Raw genomic sequence first — 26160 nt, 5'->3', positions numbered from 1 at the left:
GACTTCTCTCCTGGTGAAAAGAAATGAAGAGTCGTACGGTCCTCTGAGGTCCTGTTGTGTCTTTTGGTCAGAGACAAACAAAGTGTGTGCCAAGTCGGCTGTGATGAATCTCCCAGTAAACCAGGGGTTGGGTTCCCCACACCTTCCTCCCCTCAAACAGAAGGCCAGACGTGTGACTTGGAACACCAAACAGGACCAATGGTCTGTTTGAGGCTTGAGGGAGGACATGTCTGTCTTCTTGCAGTAGTTACTTTCCCTGGTGAGTAGTTACTTTCAGAGTGGAGTAACTCAGGTACTATCTCAGTTACATTTTGGCAGAGGTAACTAGTAACTATAACTACCTACTTTTGCAAAGTCCCGTGCCAGACACTGAACATGAGACACTTGCGGTCTCTTGGTGTGACAATCAGCCGCTCTGTGACAGCAGTGGAGACACCAGCAGACAGGGCGGAACCAACTGGAGCAGAGGAGGAGGAAGTAGCCCCACTAGAGCCCTCCCTCCCTCTCAATCTTTCTCTCTCTCTCTCTCTCTCTTTTGTCTTTTCTTCTATTTATTTGCCTTCTGCTGTCTGTCCTTTCCTGCTCTCGTTTAAAAACCAGCCGCAGCAGACGTCCGTTCCCATGATGAAAATGATTGTAAAAGATAGATTTGTTTTCCTCTTTAAGTTTCGAAGCATTTTCAGATTCATGAAAAGATCATCAATCAGTGTCGTATTTCAGACAGACTTCTGGTCCGTGAGGACGAGGAATCCAGCACAGATCCACAGAACTCCAACTCCCATCTTTGATGATTCCTTCTCAGTCTGTAGGGTGGAGAGATCCTCCTGAGTCAACGAGCCCTTTTAGGATCCACCTCCATTTATGGATGGAATTTATACAGCATCCACTCACCAGTAGAGTCTGATATTCAACAATACAGATTCCCAAGTCACCGTCCAACACTGGCTGGAGCAGCAGAGCTGGCAAAATGTCATCTTTTCTGTCATTGTTTCAAAATGTCCTCACTAAGATGGTTATTAATTCCTCATTCTCAGCTGCTGCAGCCTTTAAAGAAAACCTTTGACTGGTGGCTCTAACAAAGATCAGATGTTGTCTCCTCTAGAACATCAAAACGATAATAATAAAGATAAGAATAAAGATAATTTGGTGAATTTCAGTCTCCTAAAAATGTGTGTGAATGTGGTTGTTGTGGCCGAGTGGTGAAGGCGATGGACTTGAAATCCATTGGGGTCTCCCTGCGTAGGTTCCAGTCCTGCCAACAACGTTCAACTGTTGATGGTCCATATCAGACCTCTGCAATTCACCGCCAAGCCGCTAGGGGGTGTGGCTTTGTCTTTGTATTGTTTACGGGGCTCTTGTCGGATTCCTTGGTTTTCTTCCGGTCACAGACAACAATTGTTGGCCATTTGTCAGTCTTTGTAGTGCCAAGAATAATCCTTTCTTCGGCTTGGTCCATTTTTTTCTTGGAGCCATAACCACAGAAACTGTGAAAATGGCGGTGTTGTTGTGCTGCGACTGAACCGGAAATGACGTTTTGAGCGGACCAATCACAGTCCTCGACGTTGACGTCACCACGCGTCGACGCGACGGAGAAGCATAAATCAGGCTTTAGTGGTTTCGAATCTCACGCCAAGCCAGAGAACCAGGTCCTGAATCTGTCACGTGGTCACTGCCGGTCGGCGAGGCTTTGGACGTCACTAAGTACGTCATCAATACGCGTTTTTTGAAACGAAGTCCTGGATCACTCGACTCATCACTACCGCTGCTACCAGGTTAGCGAGTTAAGGAAACGTTAGCGAGTCTGGAGTGGCACAGAGAACAGAACTTGGACTCTGCTCGTTTTGAAGAAGAAGAAGAAGAAAAGAAGCGGAAGGCCTCGGTCTTTGTCTCCTGAAGGCTGAGTGGCGCCGGTAGAACCTCAACATGTGCGCCGCGCAGCTGCTGCGGGTGTCGGTCCAGGAGCGGATCCTCGCCGCCGCTGAAGACTTCCTGCTGCAGCTGGGAGAAGGAGACTCAGCGGCTGGAGTCCCGGTGCTGAGAGCGCTGCTCACCGAGCGGCTGGCGGCGGCCGCGGAGCAGATCGTGGCTCTGCTGGAGGAAACCGTGGCGGAGTACGAGCGGGAGAACCGCCGGCAGAGGTTGCTGCTCGATGCCGTGCTGAAGCCCCGAGTCAGGCTGGACAGAGCAGGTGAGTCCCCCAGGGACCTGCTGGGCCCCTCATTCAGCCAGGAAGTGGAGCTGCAGCAGGGCCGGTTCTAGATGGCATTTGTAAGGGGGCACATGGTGGCGACTGAGGCGGGAAAGGGTGTGATGGTGTTGGGGGGGGGGGGGGGTAAGTGGGTCTCTGGATCACTGTTGTTGTCATGTAATTGGATTGCACTTTGTCAGACCTTCACCCTCAGACCGGTCCAACCTGGTCCCACATGAAGGCTAAAGCCCAGTTCACTCCAAGATTTTAGGCGTCAGTGACTTCCCTCCCCCAATCAGGCTGAGGCATTCATGACCACCACACTACAGTAATGAGGGTGAACAGATCCAAGACAGTGGACTGGGAGGTCACATGTGATGTGGGCCAAAAAAAAGGACACCCAGCACTGCTGGATATCAGGACTTGTGGCAGTGACTCAAACGGAGCTGCAGCCAATGACAGCAGACATGGGAGCTCTGGCAGTGGGGGAGTGACGCAGAGCCAACAACAACAATGAGGAGGGGCATGGATTCTATGAAGGGTTCACCACATCCTTGGACACAGGATTTTTGGCTCCATGGTAGCGCACTAAGGACCTGGAGGGCTGCGTTCTGCTCCGCCTCCATGTTTACAATGAAAGGGGCGTGCGCTGCATCCAAGACTTTCCTGGCCAGCTGTGCAGTTGGCCACGCCTCCTGACGGGGAAAATCCTGTAGTCTGAACACTCCTGTGCGCCAACAAATCTTGTTGTGTGAACAGCAGCCTGATTGAGCGTCGATGGTGTGAACAGCAGGGCCTGTCGCTAACAAAAAGTAGTTTGAACAGGGTTTTAGCTTCTGCTGGTGGAACTCTGAGGGTCCCTGAGGCCCCAAACCCCTGACCAGGAGGAGGTGGCAGTCCCTCGGGGCCAAATGAAAAAGAAAACTAAAAATATATCTCTCATCAGATGACAACAACTAAGTCTTGACATCTGCCTTCATTGGATGGCCTGCATCAAATATATTCAAACCAACAAGAACACTCGTCACTGTTGCCAATAGCAACAAAACTAAAAAGGGTCGGCCAGGTTCTTAAAGAGAAATCCCTTCACCAAGTCTTGAAAACCAAAACTGATCACTAGAAAGTAAATCAATAACATAGAACATCCATACAGATCTTGAGAACCAACAACAGAAATGATCTTAACTGGACGGTCCAATTCTGAGATCAACTTACAAAATAAAGTCAGAATTATAAGAGCTCTCAATATAGCCGATATTTACCAAACTGAAGGGTTGGCGTTGTGTTAAACCTCTTTTTTGCAGAGCCAGAAAACCTGGAGAGAACCCACGTAGGAACAGGGAGAACATGCAGACTCACACAGAAAGATCCTGTGCCTGAGCAGGGGCTAGAACCCAGAACCTTGTTGCTGTGAGCCGACAGGCTGAACCACTGCACCACCGTTCCTCCTATAATGGAAACTATACAGGCCTATTAAAAAAATCTTTTTGTTCACTGCCCAGCTGGCCTGGGCTGGACCGGCCATCAAGAATTGTCCCACTTTTCCCAGTGGAGAGGACATCCCTGGATCCCACACACTGACCGGGACACTGGGAGGCGGTACTCCTGCTAATGCTAGCCAGCAAGTGTCTCCGGTCTTGTTGTGTCCATAATCTGGGTCCTTGTGTTCTGACTGAGCAGGAGTGGAACAACATGGAAGTGTTTAATAGTGTTTTTAGAACCGTGAAACCTCACCAGGCTCAGGACCTGCTGGGTGCCATCTTGGCTGCTTCCTAATCAACATGTAGGTGGCGCCGTCAGGTTTCTGGGATGCATCCCTGTCGCCGCCATCTTGCTGAGACCCTTGAACCTGTTCACTGGATTGCTACTGCTTTTGGGTATTTGTGTGGAAGAGAAACACCAATACTAAGTAACAGGGGTGGAATCTTTGACTCTCTCACGATTCGATTCTGATTTTTGTCCAGTTTGCTGACTGGTCGTCAGTAGCAGGACGTCTCTTTTCATTGAGTTGATTTCTGTTTCTGTCTGTTGCTCCACTGTTTCAGAGTCAAATGAAGAGATTTATGATGTTGCTGATTGTGTCCTGCAGATGTGGAGCAGCTGCTGGTGATTAAAGAAGAGGTTCCCCCTGAGCTGCAGGACCCAGAGCCCCCCCACATTAAAGAGGAGTGGGAGGAGCTCTGGACCAGTGAGGAGGGAGGGCAGCTTCAAGGGCAGGAGGAGGCTGATATCACCAAGTTCCCCTTCACTCTGGTCCCTGTGAAGAGTGAAGAGGACAAAGAGAAACCTCAGTTCCCACAGCTTCATCAGAGTCTAACTGAGGAGAACTTGAAAGAAGAGTCTCTGAGCAGCAGCCCAGTTCATCCTCTGAAAACAGAAGCTGATGGAGAAGAGTGTGGAGGACCAGAACCAGAACCAGCCAGCAAGGTAGATCCAGATCCACTTGTACAACCCCAGACTGAAGACCAGATGTCAGACTCTTCTGAAGCTGAGACTGAAATCAGTGAGGATGATTGGGTCAGACCTGATAACACGGCCTCCTCTAAACACAAGGAACCCTTTGGCTCAAGGAGGAATTTGCTTCAGAAATTGAGCCCAGGACAGGAAGGGACTCATTGCAGTTCAAAAGATCAAAAAGTACAGACTGAAAGAGAATCAGAAATCATCAGGAACGTGACCTTTGGTCCTTCTGAATCTGAGACAGAAGTCAGTGAGGATGAGCATCCTTTTAGGTGCTCAACATGCAGTAAAGTTTTTAGATTTAGAAGTGGTTTAGGTACACACATGAGAACACACAGTGGGGAGAAACCATTCCCCTGCTCAGTTTGTGGCAAAAGATTCACAGTCAAGGGACATCTGAAAAAACACATGAGAACACACACAGGGGAGAAACCGTTCCCTTGCTCAGTTTGTGGCAAAAGATTCTCAGTCAAGGGACATCTGAAAAAACACACGAGAACACACACAGGGGAGAAACCGTTCCGTTGCTGAGTTTGTGACAAAAGATTCTCAGTTAGTGAACGTCTGAAAACACACATGAGGACACATACTGGGGAGAAACCATTCCACTGCTCAGTGTGTGGCAAAAGTTTTTCAGTTAGGGAACGTCTGAAAACACACACGAGGACACATACTGGGGAGAAACCATTCCCCTGCTCAGTTTGTAGCAAAAGATTCTCTGTAAAGGGACATCTGAAATCACACATGAGAACACACACTGGTGAGAAACCATTCTCCTGCTCAGTTTGTGGAAAAAGATGTTCACAAAAGGGAAATCTAGCATCTCACATGAGAATGCACACTGGGGAGAAACCATTCTCCTGCTCAATTTGCAGCAAAAAATATACAGACAATGGAAATCTCAAAAGACACATGAGAACACACAATGGGGAGAAACCATTTGCCCCGCCCTGTCTCTAAAGTTGATCAAGAGTATCCAGATAATGTCTCTAGCATGTCTTTGGGTTGTGGGAGGCAGCCTGCTGAAAATGACACTGCAGGAGCCTTTGGTGAAGTACCTTTTTGTAGTAGTACACATGCAGTATATGCTAAGTACAGGCACCCACACAGACACAGTGGTCCGGCTCAGGCAGAATGCGTTGCCGCTGGGCACTAGTGAAACAAATATGCGGTTGCTATGTGACAGATTGGTTGGATTTCTGATGTATCAGGACCAGGACTGACGTTAGTCCCTGACCACCCGGGAGTAACACACAGGATTAATTTTTTTACAGTGAAGGTCTTCTTCTTCTACAGGTGAATTAAAGTGTAACAGCTGTCCACACACCTTATAACTGTCCTTATAACTCCGTCATGTAATAAACTTTCTGTACTCTTTCAAAGTTCTCAGTGCTTTTGTTGACATGTAGAGGCCCTACTTGATCACCACAGAGGTGTTCTGCTATTTTGAGTGGATGTTATTGTTATGATTTTTCTGCTTATCTGCTGCCCCCACGACCTGCGTTGGGAGCTAATTAGTAGTATGCACCACAACTGGGTTCCATTTGCAGTCGTTTGAAATAATAAAAACACAAGAACACACCTGAGGTTCCTTTTTAGCTGGAATTTTCCTTTAGGAGCTTTAAGAGTGAGGAGAAGGATTTTGAACTCTGTTCTGCATTGGTGATGTGGTCTCTCCTCCTAGTTCCTGTCCATGCACATGCAGCTGCATTCTGGAGCAGCTGCAGTCTTGAAGGGGAGGTTCACTTTTTTGGACCTTTGGCCTTCCCAGCTCACCCAGGGTGCTACCAGCAACTGGAGACAGTTTTGGACCCATTGGGTCTGGTCCTGCTGACGTTATCTGCAATTCTAGTGCTGGCGTGAGTTGTTGATAGAATCATTATGGATCAAAAACTTTTCCTAAGTCGCGTTTCTTTTTGTGGGTCAAACCTCAGATCACAGGCGTAATTTTACCTCTCCTCTAGTCAATAGTAGTGGACTGAAGTTACAGCTTACACACAAATATCCAGTCATTTCTACCAGTGCTGTCTCTGTGCTGGGCTGGGCTCTAAAACCAGACTAAAACCCTCAAATCAACTCTTGTTATGGAGGAAGTCACTCAGCTGATTAGCAGCTGCTTTCTCCAGGATTTTAGAGAGGAGGGGAGGTTAGCTGTCAGTCCATAGTTGGCTAGAACCTCAGGGTCTAGAGGAGGCTTCTGAAGCAGTGGTTTCATGACAGCTCCTTTCAAGGACTGTGGTTCATGTCCTGTTACTACAGAGAGAGGAATCAGATTTACTAAAGATAGACAGATAGATTGATACTTTATTAATCCCCAAGGGGAAATTCCACTTCCACACTCAAATGCCTGATACAGCGATCACAACAGTCACAATTATTACAGGTCAATCGTAATAATGGTACACTTCAGAATTAACGACAGCACATATACATTTGTTGTGTATGTACGCTAAACTTGAACAGTCCGTTGTCCCAATGGAGGCAAGTGAGAGTGAGGCCTGCAGCCAGACTACAAGGTCGGCGCTGCCACCCCAAGGGAGGTGGAGAGGGCAGAGGCAGGGGTCAGGAAATCACGGGGGAGGGGAGGATAGTACGCGCCATTTACGTCACCAAGGCAGAAGGAGTTCTCCTGGAGGATAAACAATGGGGCAGCAGATAAGGAAGCTGTGGGTTTGGGCAGACGAGCAAACATTCCAATCTGTCTTCTCTTTCAGTCCAATCCAAATTGTAAAGTCAAATTTCTTGTCTTCAACATCACTCTCCTCTTCGCAGAGTGGCCAACTGCTCCGAGATGGTTTCCATCTTGGGTTTCAGTTCAAGAGTCTGTTGTTGCCCCGCTCTGCCAACCTCAGTCATTGCGTTGTCAATGACTGAGGTTGTGTGAGCTGCACATCACATCAAGTGTTGATGCCCACCAAGGGTGTCTTTTTAAAAAGAGGAATATTACGCCTCCATTTCACACAGACAAGACGGCAAATTCCCGCCTCTACCAGGCCGCAAATTTGGCACATTTTCTGTCTAAAAAGGGCTGGAGAGAGATGGAGGTGAGGGAGGAGAGGAGACAGAGAGGTGGGGAAGAGAAGAGAGAGAGACCAGACATTATGTTTGCTGCTCCATTTTGATTGTTGCTCTCCAGCTTCAGCTCAATAAAAACCTCTTCATCACATCAGTCCCATGTGGAGCTGCGTTGTTCCAACAACACTGAGCTCTCAGCTCATAGCAGTTCTACAATAAAGGTTCCAACACAACGTTCCATTGATCCATGAACAAAGCAGGCAGTGAGACCATGATGATGTCACATCTGTCCACTGTCCAGATGTCAGAGCTGAAAATGATACGATGCCATGTTCCCTTCAACAACAGTCCAGCAGAAAGCCACCATGAAGACCTGAGGAGAAGCAAGGCAGCTCACCACAGTCAGGAACTCCCAGTCACCTCAACAAGGTTTCTGTCCACTCACGTTCAACCAGACCAGCAGATCACCTGCATCCCCACTGCCTTACCACCAGAGGGCAGTAGAATATTAACCATGGAGGCTCCCACTGAGGAATGAACACCACCACCAGCAGACGGCTCTCCCTCCCTGACAGCATTTAAAGGAGATGAATGATGGATCATCAGACTCCATCATTAACTGTGACTCAGGGCCGCTCCCTCTGCTCTGACTCTCTTTGATTGTTTGTCTTTGTTTATTCAATCAAGTTGTTCCTCCTCTCTCCCTTCTTGCTGCTCTACAGTGCAGTAACATCATGAGTTGTGTCAAACCATCTCTGTCAGCTCTGCGAGTGTCTGGAGTGACGTCTCCAAGGACACTTGCTGCCAGGACTACAGAGTAAACATCAACATCTGTTTGCATCTGGCTTCAACTGTACTTTTCCTCTAGGTTCAACTTTGCTAGGTTACAGTGACTTGTGTACAGAGTAGTGACTTGATCAGCTGGTGGTGATGATGTAGCTTTAGGATGCTAACACAGTTGTTACTCAGGGCACCGCTGGTTGTAATTTAGAGTCCAATGAGAAACGCTCAGTCTCAGGTTCCAGCTTATCAGTGAGTTCTTTGAGGGTCAGAGACTTACATACAAATATAAAAACCAGTTGAAACACTTCCTGGAATTTTAAGAGGATTGAATACAAACAAGGAAGCACGTAAGACAGAGTAATAATACCAGTAAAGCAATGAAGGCACATGGAGGATCAGACATGAATCAAAAGATTTATCTGAGACTCAAGTGGACGGCAAAGGTAGCAGGTGAGAAGGTGTTCAGGATGAAGGGTCAGTGACCTCCAAACAAAGAAAACTCCTGAATGGAGGTTGAGCAGAGTCTGAGGAGTCAGGTGGAGCTGGCAGTGAGACAGGAGTTGAGGCCTGAACAGACGCAGCACTGGTCTTTGTTACTGTGACAGCACGACAACCAACAGGACCTGCTTACGTTCTCAGCTGGATTGTTCTCATCAATGTACGGAACCTCTCCAACGACCTGGTGGGGGGACGGCCTACCAAGCCTCCACCTCAACGACCGTGGCTCCCACTGGGATTCGCGATGCTCTTCTCAAGCACAAGGTGGCTTCTGTCTGCTGGTCAGGATGGAGATTCAAGGCTCACGGGAGGTCAACAGTATTGTGACCGTGAAAAGGGGGAGAGGAGAAGTTCTGTTTAAAGTTAAAGAACAAAGAAACAAAAAAGTAAGCAGAAGAGGAAGAAAAGAGGAGAGACGGACCAGCAGCTGGAGGAGCTCACGGAAAAATAAGAAGCGCTGAAGAGCCTGAACCCAACCCAACTGTAACGGATGGTGTCCTGACTATTATAATAAACTGGTCCGCCGTGAGGGGTGACCTTTGACCTGTGTGGGGCTGCTGGCCAATCAGCACCCTTTGCCGTCCTCAGTACTTCTCAGATATTCCTGTATTAAACAGGTCAACAGAGGGCAGTCATGCATCCCTCAGATCCTCCAGAGCAGGGGTTTTCAGTTAAAATTCTCCTGGGTCCAGTTTTCAAACCTCTTCAAGCTTGGGTCTGGAGGCCAACACAGTTTTTCATGACTGCTGATTTCAGTGATGGGCCCACGCCTGCATGTTAGCCAGCAGTCGAGCTGTGCTTTATGATCCAGGGGCATCTTTAGCCGATGGAGGTAGACTTTAAGCCTGTTGTATCAGTGTCTGTTTGGTCAACAATGAACTTTCAGATCGAATGAAGTCGCCGACATTTCAATAATAGTCGTATTTATTGTCTGCTTTTTTCCACATTAACCTTAAACCTATTGTCCAGCAGGGGGCAACATAAAGAGAAGAGTGAAATGAAAATGGATTCAAAAATACTCCGAATTTACTGGCTTTTGACTGCATGTATATGACTATGTGAGTGTGTGAGTGTGTGTGTGAGTGTGTGTGTGAGTGTGTGTGTGTGTGTGTGTGAGTGTGTGTGAGTGTGTGTGTGTTTGTGTGTGTGTGAGTGTGTGTGAGAGTGTGTGTGTGAGTGTGTGTGTGTGTGTTTGTGAGTGTGTGTGTGTTTGTGAGAGTGGGTGTGTGTGTGAGTGTGTGTGTGTTTGTGAGAGTGTGTGTGTGTGTGTGTGAGTGTGTGTGTGTTTGTGAGAGTGGGTGTGTGTGTGAGTGTGTGTGTGTGTGTGTGAGTGTGTGTGTGTGTGTTTGTGAGAGTGTGTGTGTGTGTGTGTTTTGAAGACGACTTCTTGACTCCATTTTTGTTGTCACTCTTCTCTTAATGTTCAGTTTCACTCATTAAAATGAAGCAGCTTTGACGTGTTTACTTCTCTTGTACGTCAACAACTTTGGTCTTTAAGCTCCTGACAAACACACCACACGTCACTCACTCTATAGATTAAATCTGCTGATAACACAAAACATGTGACCCTGCATGACGTTTTGCTCCAACTTTCCAGAACTAATAGGAGGAACAGCATGGATCGTTCTGAGCAAGAACTCTGACATCACCATCGTCATGAACAAGAAGGCAGTAGGACTCAACTTCAACAAATCTGAAATGTCCCCTTAAGCTCCTGCTACTTTGAACTGATGCCTAAACCTTCAGTTTCCATTCATCACTCAGAACCTCTCACAACCCCAGAAGAACAAGCAAAGGTTTGGAGCAGTAAAGCCTTCAATAATGACATCATCATGTTTGAGGGTTTTCTTCCCTCAAACTGTTTCTACCAACACGACAGAATCCTGGAAATATTTCAGGTGTTGACCTCCCAGCAGCCTGAAGGTCAACCTGCATTATCTGTTATGTTGCTGAGCAGAGGAAGGAGCTCAATGGTAGAGCGCTAGCTTAGCATGTGAGAGGTGGTGGGATCGGTGCCCTCGTTCTCCAGAAGACTTCAGCTTGTTCTGTTGTTGAGCTCTGATGAAACCACTGACTTTGAGCCACACACAAAGTGAAGGAGAGACTTAAGATTGATGGCACCTGAGGAGCTTCTAGGTTTCCTAAAATCAACTGGAAATTCATTCACCAGTTAAACAGTGACTCTGACAGAGGGGATGTAGCTCAGTGGTAGAGTGCATGCTGAGCATGTATGAGGCCCTGGGTTCAATCCCCGGTATCTCCAGCTGGTCCTGTGTAGCCTTCATCTTACCTGCTACAGTGATCCTTAAATGTGACAACAGTCGATTAACTATCAGAAGACATCTTCTACATGTTCAAGGTGGGCGAACTTTCCACAAATATTCAAAATTACTTTTGAAAATGAAAACATGGATCAAACCTGCCCTGTCAATCACCCACAATGGGCGGATCGTCCCACTCCCTATCAGGTTCCCCACTCCGTGACCCAGGAGGCTCCCTCTCCCTATCAGGACTAGAAATCTATTGGGGTCTCCCTGCTCAGGTAGGAGTCCTGCCCACAACGTTAAACTGTTGATGTTCTAGAGGAGACAACATCTGATCTTTGTTAGATCCACCAGTCAAAGGTTTTCTTTAAAGGCTGTAGCAGCTGAGAATGAGGGAGAGACAGAATTAATAACCATCTTAGTGAGGACATTTTGAAACATGATGACATTTTGCCACAGTTATTATTGACTTGTAGCACTGCAAAAATCATCTCCCCTCCAAAAACCCTCTTCTCCAACTCTGTACTCAAATTGTCTCCTCATCAGGCACCACAGGATCCAGGATGTTCAGTCAAAAAATCATTAGTGATTTTAAAAATGGCCATCAGACACAAAATAAGACTTCAAGCAGGTTTACAACTTTATTTCATGTTGACACATTTTGTCCATTTTGCCTCCACACTGTCCTTCATCACAGCATTTAACATCAGGACTGCTCCCAGATCAGCTCCATGACCTCATCCCAGCACCACAGTACCGCCCAAGTTCATCAAGGTTGGCCAACATGAGCAGGTCTAGATTCACCTCCATCTTTGGAGGCTGTTGAATTTCCTCCTGAGGACCGTCAGGCTGTTTCCTTACTTTGCTGTGACCCAACAGCAGACAGCAACAAGGACTGTGGTGAACTTGGTAAAACCACCATCTGGAGTCTGGACCAAGATGCTGATGTGATCCTTTGATGAGTTTAGAATCAGTCAGAGATCAATGCTCAGAACCCAGAGATCAGAGACTGAATTCAGACATCAAACACAGAATGCAGAGATCAAAGACAGAATTCAACGATCAATCAATGTGAGGAACCAGCGTCTCATGTGAAGATGCTTCTGAACTCATGAAGTGAAATCCTACCAAATAGAGATGAATGAGTCCAACTGGACCTGAACAGGAGAGAAATAAAGGGGTTGTAATGTAATTGCTATTTATTTCCAGGCCATGTGAGGGTTGGATTTTGTTCTTTCATGTTGAAGTGAACTGACAGTGGGACTGTGGACCTGGGCTGAAGTCCAGCTCACTGCTGGTTTAATAAACCACCTGATTGTTTTTTCCAATCAGCTCTGATCTGATGGAAGAAACAAAAAGCCAAACTTCATTCGTCCGTGTCCAAACTCCAAGTGTGTTGATGTGCAGCACTCCAGTTATTTGTTTCTTTCCAGACAGAAGCAGGTTGGTGGAGGAATAAAACCTCAAGAGTGAACAAACAGCAATGAGAGAAGTGAATCCTGCACTCAGAGAAGTTGTGTCTGCACTCGCCAACCAGGAAACGCGTCTATCTTCTGTGTGACTGAGGCAGCTGCTGAGAGCTGCGTTTCTCAGCTGTGTGGGGGCGGGACTCTGTCTGGCAGACAGTTGACCTGTCAATCACACACAATGTTGTGGGACACAGACACAAAATGCGAGGTGCCATTTCCATTCTGGGTCAATCAGCTCTGGGACCGTTTTGTCTTTTGAATGAAGAAATGCGTTCATTTTGGGTAGCAGCTTGTAAAAATGCCCCGGCTCAACCACCAGACCTCTGTGTACACTGTCAAGAAAAAAAACTGAAAAAAAACAGTAAAAAGTCTGACAGCAGAGTTTCCAGACGAACACTGTCAAATTACAGTAATTAACTGTTCCAAAAAATTACATGGAATAAACTGTAAAAATACACAGAAGGTTTCACAGTCCCAACTGATGAAATTACAGTCCATTTAGTGTTGATAAATGTGCATTCAACTGCAGGAAAACAGGCCCATCACGTAAAAAAACATGAAGAACAAGGACCTTTCAGGTTCTTCTCTAAGTTCAGGGCTCTTACTGGTTCATTTATGAAACAAACCAGTCTATGAGCAGGAATTTCCCATTAAAAAAGTTCATTTGACAGTGGAAAAGCAAGCATAGTCCATCAAAATAGCCAAGTTTAAGGTCAAGTACTGTCAATTGAAGCTATTTAGTTGTTACTTTATGAAACTGAGCCAACTTTCTACAGTGATTTCCTGTTAGATTCTGGTTTCTCCAAGTATAAAAACTATGACAATGTATAAACACAGAATCTGTACTTTGAACAATAGAGAATTTCTGCATATTTACAGTATCAGTCCATCACTTAAGAGGATTGGAATGGTAACAAATCATTGGACAATGGAAATCATTTATCCTTTAACAAAACAACTTCAGTGCAGAGTTGATAACTGCACTTCAAACTTTGAACTGGTGTCCACATCAATGTGGAATTTGAGGAGGCCACAGCCACCAAATTTCCCAGAGTTCTTGACTATTTGCAGTCTCTTCCCTTGGAGAAGTCAAGTGGAACTACAAGACAAGGAGCAGAAATCCAAGCTGCTGGTGGACCACGTGGTGCTGTGTTGATGCTACTTTCACACTCAAAGGGGATCGTGCAGGAATGTTCCACACGGTTGACCAAACTTCCATTGCAGAAGAGATTCAGGCAGTTCCACCCACGCCATGCATCCTTGTATGCTGTAAGTGTGAGGCAATACAATACAGTATGTTTCAGTGACATACATTTAGACAGAAGACCTTGGTTTATTGGGTGATGTTTATTGACATGCCAATTGGATTGTGGTGCCAATATGGCTGACTTGGTCGGTGTAAATCTTATCATCACAAAACAAAGTACACACAAATGTTCAAATTACTTTTCTAGACTTTAGTCCCCAAAGGAATTTCAGGCACCTGAAAGTGACTTTCATAAATCTGTGTGTCTGTGTACAGTACATGTCCCTAAAATGGACATTAAAATTATTGGTCCCCAATCTCAAGGATAAAATGATGCTACAGTGATGTAGTGAGAAATGCTAAAAACCTCAAAATGATGCTGACAGGAATGTAGTGAGAATTGCTACTAACCTCAAAATGATGCTAAAGTGATGTAGTGAGAGTTGCTTAAAACCTCAAACTGATGCTATAGTAATGTAGTGAGAGTTGCTACTAATCTCAAATGATGCTGAAGTGATGTAGTGAGAGTTGCTACGAACCTAAGAAATCATTCTACCAAAAAAAAAGAAAAAAAAAAGAAATGATCCTCCACTAATGTAGTGAGAGTTTCTACTATCCTTAAAATGATGCTACAGTCATTTAGTGAGGGTTTCTACTAACCTCAAAATGATGCTGACAGTGATGTAGTGAGAGTTGCTACAAAAATTAAAATGATACCACAGTGATGTGGTGAGAGTTGCTACTATCCTCAAAATAAAGCTACAGTGATGCAGTGAGAGTTTCTCCTATCCTCAAAATGATGCTACAGTGATGTAATGAGAGTTGCTACTAATCGAAGAAATGACGCTACAGTGACGTAGTGAGAGTTGCCAAAAACCTGAAAATGACGCTGACAGTAATGTAGTGAGAGTTTTTACGAACCTCAAAAAGATGCTGCCAGTAATGTAGTGAGAGTTGCTACTAACCTATAAATGATGCTGACAGTAATGTAGTGAGAGTTGATACTAATCTATAAATGATGCTACAGTAATGTAGTGAGAGTTGATACTAATCTATAAATGATGCTACAGTAATGTAGTGAGAGTTGATACTAATCTATAAATGATGCTACAGTAATGTAGTGAGAGTTGATACTAATCTATAAACGATGCCACTGTGATGTAGTGAGAGTTGCTTTAAACCTCAAAATGATGCTACAGTGATGTGGTTAGAGTTGCTAAAAACCTCAAAACAATGCTACAGTTATGTTTTGAGAGTTGCTACTATCCTCAAAATGATGCTAAAGTGATGCAATGACAGTTGCTACTAATCTCAGAAACAATGCTACAGTGATGTACTGAGAGTTGCAACTAACCTAAGAAATGATTCTACAGTGATGTCGTGAGAGTTGCTACTAATCTCAAAATGATGCTCAAGTGATGTAGTGAGAGTTGCTACTAATCTCAAAATGATGCCACAGTGATGTAGTGAGAGTTGCTACGAACCTCAAAATGATGCTAAAGCGATGTGGTTAGAGTTTCTAAAAACCTCTAAATGATGCTACAGTGATGTAGTGAGAGTTGCTACTCATCTCAAAATGATGCTACAGTGATGTAGTGAGAGTTGCTACTCATCTCAAAATGATGCTACAGTGATGTGGTGAGAGTTTCTAAAAACCTCTAAATGATGCTACAGTGATGTAATGAGAATTTCTACTAATTTCAAAATGATGCTAAAGTGATGTAGTGAGAGTTAATGCTAATTTCAAAATGATGCTACAGTGGTGTAGTGAGAGTTGCTACTAATCGAAGAAATGACGCTCCAGTGATGTAGTGAGAGTTGCTCCTGATTTCAAAATGATGCCACAGTGATGTAGTAAGAGTTGCTCATGACATCAAAATGATGCTAACACTAACGTGAGCTTCATCAAGACCCAGGCCACTATTTGGGGTCATGCATCATTGTGTCTGACCAATGGTCCAACTTCATCAGTCAGTCAGTCAGAGACATTAGCATTTGTCGGCCTGGCCTGCTGCCAACACTGCTTTAGTTGATTTACCTGTGCAGCCATGTCACGCTCCTCTCGGCCACCTCCACGGTCAGACGCCAGGTTAAACCAGCCAATGGCGTAAGAATCACTCTCAGAATCTGAAGCGCTCGTAGCTGCAGGGTTTTTCCACACAGCTTCTGTTGAGAGACAAAGTCCATCGCTTGATTAACTCTCACCAACAGAAATGTGCAGTTTTCCACTCAGGACAGCTGCTGCATGCTGCTGTTTGTAAAAAGAAGGTCCAGTGGATCCGTTCAGTTCTACATTATTCAGCAGAGAGATGTCACCATTGAATAATGACCATATTTCCTAAAATTATAGCTCAACCACAGAGGGACCAGGCTACTAGAATGACCTCTGTTTACTAGAAGTGCTTCTCCTATGGTGGTGAACTCCTCAGCTGTCAGTGGAGTCAAATCTGTCTTAGAGAGGCCAGAGGTTCCCACACTGGTTCCCTCTCATCATGCAGCCCTGACAGCTGTGTGTGCTGTTCCAGCGTGTTGGCACCTCACTGATGAGTTTCAGGGTTGGCCCTCCCATCTGTTGCTGCACCTGAGCCAGCTTCTCCTTGGCTGTAGTGCTGATCTGAAGGATGTGACAGTGTTCCTGGCTTTGTGTCTGATGATGGAAGTGGGGATCTGATCACAGGATTTTCTGACTCCTAGATTCAGACGATGTGCAGTGCAGACTGAGTGGTGAATTTGGAGCTGTCTAGTGGATGCTGTCATGTTTGGTGCTGCGTCGCTCACAAGACACTTGACTTTGTTGGTGATGGCCCAGTCCTCCATCATGCCTCTTTGGACTGGGGCCAAACTGTCAGCAGGGTGACTTTGTGGAAAGTCTTGCACTCCCAACACATTCATTCTCACTAATGCAGTGACAGGTCAGAGCCAAGGGAGCCTCCATGTCCACAGATGTCCACATGGCAGCTGGACTTCCTTTTTCACTCCTTCCCGTTCCTCCTGGTACTTTTTGGCCACCGTTTGTTTGATGGTCTGAAAATGACACCCAGAGTAAATCAATACATTGAAATTAGAGATGAAATAAACTGGAGTGCTTTAGATCATTTCCACACAAACCTTTCTGGTTGGCAAACATATGAGGCTCAAGGACCTGAACCAGTTCCCTGAACCCTTCCCTCTCAACAGTGCTGAGGGGCTGGCAGTCCTTCAGGATCAAATTCAGCAGAGCCTCATCCAGCATCTGCTTCCTGGAAGCTGGATGGTTAAAGATGAAGGAGAGAAGAAATGAATAGGAATTAATGATCAATGAAGCACCTGTGAGTCAGTTGGAGAGTGGCTGTATACCTGAGTTCATCCTGGTGGATCTGGGACTTCATTCTCATGCCTGGCCCCATCATGCCTCAGCACTGAAGAGGTGCTTTTGTTGAGATGAGACGCTTCTGTCCAACAAATGCGACATTCAACCTGCAGAAAAGAACATGAGTGCTCAGCTAAAAGTTCCTTTCTTCATGGTGACTGGTGTTTCTTAGTCTTAGACCACCAGGTTTCCAATGAGGTGTATCGGATACGTTGTTGTGTGCCGCTGAAATCCGTCCAATTCCGGCGTTGTTTCCTCATGAAATATGTTTGCCTTAAAGCTCATTAAAGTGTTGAACCACAATATCGTTCACCATAACTGAGTCAACTTCAAGATAACCTACTTCTACATTCCAGTCCCGGCTGCTCCTGTTCTGCTGCAGTCCAGAAAACAACAACCCGATACAATTGGCGCTCCTTCCCACAGCTCCGGCCCGGATCCGCATGGTTCCGCTGACTGACTGTGAGACGCGCTCCCTCCAGAGTGGCACAGCCCGATGGGGGTCCTTATCTGGCACGGGGGCGTAAGACAGGTGCGACTGGAAAGCCTGGTTTATTCTGCGTCGAGGGAACGCGTTGCTCTGCTCTTCACCGCCAAGCCGCTAGGGGGTGTGGCTTTGTCTTTGTATTGTTTACGGGGCTCTTGTCGGATTCCTTGGTTTTCTTCCGGTCACAGACAACAATTGTTGGCCATTTGTCAGTCTTTGTAGTGCCAAGAATACTCCTTTCTTCGGCTTGGTCCATTTTTTCTTGGAGCCTTCACCACAGAAACTTTGAAAATGGCGGTGTTGTTGGGCTGCGACTGAACCGGAAATGACGTTTTGAGCGGACCAATCACAGTCCTCGACGTTGACGTCACCACGCGTCGACGCGACGGAGAAGCATAAATCAGGCTTTAGTGGTTTCGAATCTCACGCCAAGCCAGAGAACCAGGTCCTGAATCAGTCACGTGGTCACTGCCGGTCGGCGAGGTTTTGGACGTCACTAAGTACGTCATCAATACGCGTTTTTCGAAACGAAGTCCTGGATCACTCCACTCATCACTACCGCTGCTACCAGGTTAGCGAGTTAAGCAAACGTTAGCGAGTCTGGAGTGGCACAGAGAACAGAACTTGGACTCTGCTCGTTTTGAAGAAGAAGAAGAAGAAGAAAAGAAGCGGAAGGCCTCGGTCTTTGTCTCCGGAAGGCTGAGTGGCGCCGGTAGAACCTCAACATGTGCGCCGCGCAGCTGCTGCGGGTGTCGGTCCAGGAGCGGATCCTCGCCGCCGCTGAAGACTTCCTGCTGCAGCTGGGAGAAGGAGACTCAGCGGCTGGAGTCCCGGTGCTGAGAGCGCTGCTCACCGAGCGGCTGGCGGCGGCCGCGGAGCAGATCGTGGCTCTGCTGGAGGAAACCGTGGCGGAGTACGAGCGGGAGAACCGCCGGCAGAGGTTGCTGCTCGATGCCGTGCTGAAGCCCCGAGTCAGGCTGGACAGAGCAGGTGAGTCCCCCCACACTGACCAGGAGAACCGGTGTTGTGTCGCTCCCAGCAGCATCGACCGAAAGCGATGTCTGTCTGTTTATTCCAGCGCCTCAAAAAACTGCTCCTTTGAGTTTGGACTCGCCAGGTTGGCTATCAAGTGATGCTCCAGTGTAGAATCGTGCCAATGCCAGCCAGCAAGTGTCTCCGGTCCAGTTGTGTCAGCCAGTATCTTTGTGTTTGGTCCTGTTTGGCTCCTCATAACCACTGCAGGCAGGTTTCTCCTCCTCTTAATCAAACTAAGGATCGTTCCAGGCTCACTAATGAGCCCCTCCACTCCATTCAGGCCCAGGTTTAAAATCCTGTCAGCTCAATTCTCTCAGTGAGCAAAGAAGTGGAGGAGCAGAACACAAGAGGGGAAGGAAGTCAAGGGTTCACCTGTTGAGGGATTTCCTCTCTGTGAGATTGAGACTGAGTCAAGATGTGAGACAGGACAAGAGAAACTCAAGCTTTGGCTCCTTTGTGTTATTTTTCTGAAATGGAGCACTTGATTTGAACATGCACAGTTTTATTAATATTCTCTTATTTTGAAATGCAGCCCTACCTTTATTAGTCAATGAGACACCATCATACACATCTGCAGTCATTCAAGTATGTTCAGTTTGAAGTTACGTGATAACAGATCTTAGTTGATTTCTGTTTCTGTCTGTTGCTCCGCTGTTTCAGAGTCAAATGAAGAGATTTCTGATGTTGCTGTTTGTGTCCTGCAGATGTGGAGCAGCTGCTGGTGATTAAAGAAGAGGTTCCCCCTGAGCTGCAGGACCCAGAGCCCCCCCACATTAAAGAGGAGTGGGAGGAGCTCTGGACCAGTGAGGAGGGAGGGCAGCTTCAAGGGCAGGAGGAGGCTGATATCACCACGTTCCCCTTCACTCTGGTCCCTGTGAAGAGTGAAGAGGACGAAGAGAAACCTCAGTTCCCACAGCTTCATCAGAGTCTAACTGAGGAGAACTTGAAAGAAGAGTCTCTGAGCAGCAGCCCAGTTCATCCTCTGAAAACAGAAGCTGATGGAGAAGAGAGTGGAGGACCAGAACCAGAACCAGCCAGCAAGGTAGATCCAGATCCACTTGTACAACCCCAGACTGAAGACCAGATGTCAGACTCTTCTGAAGCTGAGACTGAAGTCAGTAAGGATGAGCGTCCCTTTAGGTGCTCAACATGCACTCAAGGTTATAGTTACAAAAGTAGGTTGGATAAACACATGAGAACACACACTGGGGAGAAACCGTTCTCATGCTCAGTTTGTGGCAAAAGATTTTCAGAAAAGGCATATCTGAAAAGTCACATGAGAACACATACTGGGGAGAAACCATTTTCCTGTTGTATCTGTGGCAAAACATTCTCACTTAGGGGACATCTGAAAACACACATGTACATTCACACTGGGGAGAAACCAGTCCCCTGCCCTGTCTGTGGCAAAAGGTTCTCAGAAAAAGGACAACTAACAAGACACATGAGAACGCACACAGGGGAGAAACCATACCCCTCCTCAGTTTGTGGCAAAAGATTTTCCAGAAAGGGGGATCTGAAAATACACACGAGCATGCACACAGGGGAGAAACCATTCCCCTGCTCGGTATGTGGCAGAAGATTCTTAGATAAGAGACACCTGAAAACACACATGAAAACACACCCTTGAAATAAGCCATTTGTCACAATGTCGCTCTGAAGCCGTAACCAGAGTGAGAGTTGCATGTTGAAGTCCAACTAAAGAATTCATTTCACAAAAAATGCAAAAATAACTGAAATTGAACTAAGAGAAAAATGGGATGTGATCATTAGTAGAGTCTGTGTGTGTGTGTGTGTGTGTGTGTGTGCGTGCGTGCGTGCGCGTGCACGAGTTTTTAGAGGTGAAAGGAAGAGATGTTGGCTGCTGAAAATCAAAGTGACGATGGATGAGGAGGAAGCAGTGGCCAGTAATGGGGTGTCAGTGAAGAGAGCTCTGGACTCAGGAGCTTCCAACTCAGAGGAATGAACAGCTCCCTGCCCTCCAGATGAGTTATCAAGAAAAGAGCTCATGAAAATATATGACACTCAGGATTTGTGCAGCTGAAGATGACCTGTTGGTTTCTATGTTTCTCTGCAAACGTCAGGCAGAATGTGGAAGAGCGTCACAGCTGAGACGGTTAAAACCTGAGAGAATGTTTGCTCATGTTGTAAAAGTGCTATTCATGCAGAATCGGATGCTTATTCATGGACGTTAAAATATATTTGGGTCAAACCACAGGAGCTGAAGTGTGTACCCTCATGCTCCAGGTTTCAAAGTTGTAAACTTACTTTGTGGTTGGCAGATTGATGTTTGCGTATGTTAATTTTAATAATCTGAACTATTTGACCTCAACCTGGGCGCCTGTTTTGAGATTTTGAGAATTCTTGGATGTGACATGACTCTACCTCCAATCTGTATGTCCCCTCCCCACGGTGATGAATAGCTGACTGTTCCTCAGAAACATCAGAGAACTTCTGATGCTCTATGAGTGCTGTAACTTCTCTCTCATGCATGAATAAAGTGTGTAAGGTTTGAGAAAGAGACCACCGCCTCCTTTCTGTTCACTGCTCCGCCGGACGACCCCCCCACGCCGGGCCACTTGACCACAATTAATGGCGACGAGGATGGGATCCTAAACACCTGAGGTTACAGACTCGATGCAACGACTCCACTGATCATATAGACTGGTAGGAGAACACCTTTTACCAGTTACAGCAGCAGACTCCCAATAGCAAACCTACTCAGTCCTCCACCTCTGCTTGAGCAGCTGCTGCTGCCAATGATGATCTCCAAAGTCCTGTTCCGTCACTTAGTGAACTGTCTAAGCTTCCTAAAAGAGAGCAGAACTTGTCTGCCTCACTCTCTCCCTCTGCTCAATGGAGCCCTGCATTTAAAAGAAGAACTAGAACCTGGAAACCTAGGATACCAGGACAAAAATGTGTGTTAAATGATGAAGGAGAAGAAGTGATTAATGAAGAGGATTGTATCCTAGAAGAGGTAGAGGGTTTGAAGGCCAAGACCAACAGGAAGAGGAAACTGGCACCCCAGACCTCAGACTCAACGGGGCCCCAGACCAGGACCGTCTCTGAACCCGTGGCATCCCCTTCAACAATAGGACAGCACTTCAGTGTCTTCCAGTGTGTGCAACAATGAAAATGAAAAACAGAAATTTGTAACTGAATGCTCTCGAATAACTCTAACTGCTGAACCTTAAGTTGAATTATCAGTAGATGGAAAATCTGCTGAACTCTTAGGGGACACAGGTGCAACAGTTTCCACCATTAATAAGTCAGATGCTAACTGTGTAGGATTAGTTCCTACTTCTGAAAATATAAAAACAGTAGCAATTGCTGGAGCAACTATGCAAAGTCCTTTGGAGCACCAGCCAAAGTTCAATTTGGACCCATTTCATGAGAGCATCCATTTGTAATCACTGATAACTCACCAAGTAATCTATTGGGTCAGGATTTGTTAACCAAGTGGCGTGCAACTATTCATTGTTCTCCTGAAGGCGTTCATACCACAGTCCCTGACCATGATTCTAAATGCTTCTTCAACATGCTACAGGCGGTAAATACAGGATGCTATTATTCTCTCATGTACTCCTTTTCAATCAGATGCTGACGGTGTCCTGGATTCAGACGGATGATTTCTTAGCAGGAAAAGAAGACCTGCCAGATCATTCCAGGTTAACGGGTTTACAAGACCTCCATGTAACTCTACATGTTGATATGACAGGAACGGATGTTGCCTGCTTCAAACTGTTAGACCCAAATATGGGATCACAATTCTCTGTGTTCTCAGATACTTTGGCAAGAACCCCAAAAGGTGTTTTCTATTTACCAAACGTTGGAGGTTTGGCTTTGTCACTGTTTCAGGTTGATAAAACCTCGCCCCATATTTCCGTGGCTGTTGTAGAAGGAATAGAACCACAACGACTCGGCCCTATAGCACATTACATGACTCACAATTCCCTGCAGGAAGGGTTTTTATGATGACATCATGTTCAGCAATTACAAAGGTGTAGGTTGGACTGTGACTGTAAATGCTAATTGGTATGATGATTCATTCTTTCCTGTTTGCACTGTTGCACCACTGCCCCACAGTGGCAGTTCCTCAGTTGTCTCAACTTACTTCGCACCCATTGTTACAGGGTATTCCTTCTAAACTCTGGTCTTCCCACTCTAATGAGTGTGGACTAATTAAATCAGTAGCTCCTGTATTTCTTGATGTAAGACCTCATGTTCCTCCTCCTAGGAAACCACAGGATCCAATTTCCAAAGAAGCTATAGAAGGTATCAGAGCAGTAGTGCATTCATTATTGGAACAGGGAACAATAGTCCCATGTCAGAGTCCATGCAACACTCCCATTTTACTGATAAAAAACCTAACAAACTTCATGCATGGCGTTTTGTGCAAGATTTGAGAAGTGTCAATGATTATGTGGCTCCTTTTTTCCCTGTGGTCCCAAATATACAGTAGAAGACCTGTGTTCAGCATTCTTTAGTATTTCAGTGCATCCTCAAAGTCAGTATTTGTTTGCATTGACTTATGAGGGACAACAATATAATTTTACGCGTTTGCCTCAGGGATTCGTACACTCACCTACCCTCTACGCTAAGGCACTTCAAGATGACTTAGAAGACATCATTCTGCCTGGTGGTAGCACACTGGTGCAGTATGTTGATGCTTTGCTCGTAGCTAGCCCCAGCAAAGAAGCATGTGACATTGATACAAAGGCACTGTTAACTGCTCTTGCAGTGAAAGGACCCAAAGCTAGCTTGGACAAGCTACAGCTAGTACAAACAAAGGAGGACTATTTGGGACATGTGCTGAATAAAGGGAATGGTGGCAAAAAGGCAGCTACCTCTCCTGGTCTTGCTGTTACCTCATTACCAATGATTACTGCTCCTGAAGTTTCTCCTTCCACCCGTGATGTTGCTGCCCTACAAACAGCCGCTGATAACCTGGACAGAGTTCATTGGGAAACTCATCGTGTTCTTGTAAATAATGTTTATTATTCAGTGGACCGACGTCCTGCTTGTCCTAAAGCATTGCTCCCTTATTTACTTCCAATTGTTCACGGTAAGTCACACGTGAACAAAAGGGGAATGGTAAGAACTTTAAAGTCCTCATGGTACATTAGTGGAATAGATAAAGCATGCGAGGAAACAAAACAAGGTGCTCATCCTGCTCCTTATGGTCCTTTTGTTAACTTACAAATAGATTTTGTACAAATGCCAGAACACGGCAGATACCAGTGGCTAAATCACTGCTTAGAGATTTGATCCTGCGGTTTGGTGTCCCTCACTCAATAAATAGTGACAGGGGAACACATTTCACAGGGCACGTGATAAAAGAAATAACAGATGCGTTGGGGATAAACCATAAACTGCACACGCCGTACCATCCACAGAGTGCAGGCATGGTGGAAACATTTAACCAAACTTTAAAACAAAAACTCACAAAAATATGTGCTGACACAAGTTTGAGCTGGCCTGGCGCTCTGCCGATCGCGTTAATGTGCATGTGATCCACAACAAGCAGAAAAATGGGTTTATCTCCCTATGAAGTGATAACAGGAAGAGCCATGAGCACACCTGAGCAAGTAGGAAAGTTTGTAGTTCCTCCTGAAACGACGTTGAGAGATGTGTGCTGGGCTGAGAGCCTCGGTTTGGTTTTCTTTCTTTTGCTGCCTCGAATAAATGGCAGGCCAGCCTTGATACTTCCTTATTTACTTCCAGGCTCATTCTGCATCTTTTGGGTTGTAATAAGCACCAAAGGAAAGCCACCTTGGAGGATTTCAGTGACTTTTATCAAAGGTCCCACTTGAGTAGGAAGTTCCAACCAAGCTGGCCAGGAGTTGAACCTAGAATCTTCTGATCCGAAGTCAGACGCGTTCTCCTTTACGCCACCAGCCCTACAGGAAAGGTTTGTCTGAATAGAAGAAAGTCAACATGTTCATTTGTACTTGATTTGACAGAAAGTTTCAATGATAGGGTGGCATTTTCTAGTTTTGTGCTGCCAGATTGTCTAAATATCAAGTTTAGATCATCAAGTTATCACTGGAACACGAGGAAAAAATACAGTAATAAAAACATGATCATTTTAAAAAATATATCATACATGAATTATTTTACATGAAATTATTCACTTTTTTAAGAAGAAAATAAGAAAGACAACCTAAACGACCAGGGCTCTGCACACGACGTGTAGCGACCAGCGGGACGGCTTTGGCCCTCTTAATGACTGCTAAGTGTCACTGACAGAAACTGACGTCTCAAATGGAGACGTGAGGCCAACAAGAAAACCCTTCAGCAGCTTCCTGAACACCGTCTCTCCCTGGAATTGCAGATTATTCACAACACAGTAAAGTGTTGAAGGAGGAACTGTTGCCTCTCCTTCTGCCCAGGATGGTTCCACCTCAGGGGAGCGGTTCACTAAATACTCATTCGCTTCTCTGGTCCAAGAATATTGATGTTGGCTCACAGAGACCAGATCCAGAGTCAGAGCTGAGACTTCAGTCCAACCACCTTAAGATGGAGGAGAAGAAGCCCTGATTTCTGGGTCTCACAGTCTTTTGGCTCCACCCACACAGGGGGCGGATCTATCATCAGCCACATCTGGAGCATCCCAGCATCCCTGGATATGTGGAAAGGGTTTTTCGAGAATGGCCACCAAATGGAGATGACAGCAGGAACAGGATCTCCATGGAGCTCAAAGGAGGGATCCCTCTCAGCTTGGAGCAGTCCTGGGGCCTCATGTATCAATGAGGTTTACGCAAGAAAAACTTGCGTACGCCAGGATCAACGCTCACGTTCAGATGTATCAACACGAAAAGTTCGGCGATTCTTGCGTTGTTTCACTCCAACTCTGGAGGTGCCGTAGAAGTTGGCAGAAAACCGATTCTTGCGTTAACTGCACTTTGGTCAGTTGGCGACACCCTGTGGCGGTGTTTGGTAACTGACATTTTTTGATTACCGCACATACATCGGGTCCAAAAAGCCTTCCAGCGGGAGATGGCGGACCATTCCGGGGTGAGTCAGTCGACCCTCGGCCGGGCCATGCCCTGGGTGGTGTACCTGATCATTGAACAGGCCAATATTAATTTGCAGCAACAGCCGGATTCTCAGATGTCTAATTCTCTAATGACTGCACTCATGTTGCCAGAAAAACGCCATCCCATGAGGAACACGCTTACGTTCATCGTAAGGGTTTCCACTCCATCTATGCACAGAGGCTGGAGGGATGGACGTCGATCCAGGCCGGGCAGCCGTCCTCGCACGCCAGAATTTCATTTCCACAGTGTGAAAGGGTAAGAAGCTACCACATGATTCATGAAGCCAGATTAATTTATTTTGTCCACTAAACGTTCCAGAACATTTA

The 26160-nt window shown here is 46.0% G+C and overlaps 1 long non-coding RNA gene, 2 other non-coding genes and 1 pseudogene across 4 annotated transcripts; 3 read left to right on the top strand and 1 right to left on the bottom strand.

Moving 5' to 3' along the window:
• The first annotated feature begins 1182 nt into the window (after positions 1-1182).
• Positions 1183-1264, top strand: trnas-uga (transfer RNA serine (anticodon UGA)). Its single transcript has one exon. It is a non-coding gene; the product is annotated as a tRNA-Ser (tRNA).
• A 3334-nt stretch (positions 1265-4598) lies between these two features.
• On the top strand, positions 4599-5713 carry LOC147272289 (uncharacterized; annotated as a pseudogene).
• A 5422-nt stretch (positions 5714-11135) lies between these two features.
• trnaa-agc (transfer RNA alanine (anticodon AGC)) lies at positions 11136-11207 on the top strand. Its single transcript has one exon. It is a non-coding gene; the product is annotated as a tRNA-Ala (tRNA).
• A 2452-nt stretch (positions 11208-13659) lies between these two features.
• LOC147272287 (uncharacterized) lies at positions 13660-16561 on the bottom strand. Of its 2 annotated transcripts, none has more exons than XR_015117552.1 (3): positions 16465-16561; positions 15962-16089; positions 13660-13944 (listed from the first exon to the last, which is right to left on the bottom strand). It is a non-coding gene; the product is annotated as an uncharacterized LOC147272287 (long non-coding RNA). The 2 variants fall into 2 exon arrangements; XR_015117551.1 differs by having other exon boundaries at positions 16460-16554.
• Positions 16562-26160: the final 9599 nt, after the last annotated feature.

This window comes from Aulostomus chinensis, chromosome 1 (genome assembly GCF_037954235.1).
Source record: "Aulostomus chinensis isolate RoL2024-O1b breed Wild chromosome 1, RoL_Achi_v1.0, whole genome shotgun sequence".
Lineage (NCBI taxonomy): Eukaryota > Metazoa > Chordata > Actinopteri > Syngnathiformes > Aulostomidae > Aulostomus > Aulostomus chinensis.
The sequence above is the reverse complement of the archived record's forward strand: the minus strand, read 5'-3'. Positions and strand labels throughout refer to the sequence as shown.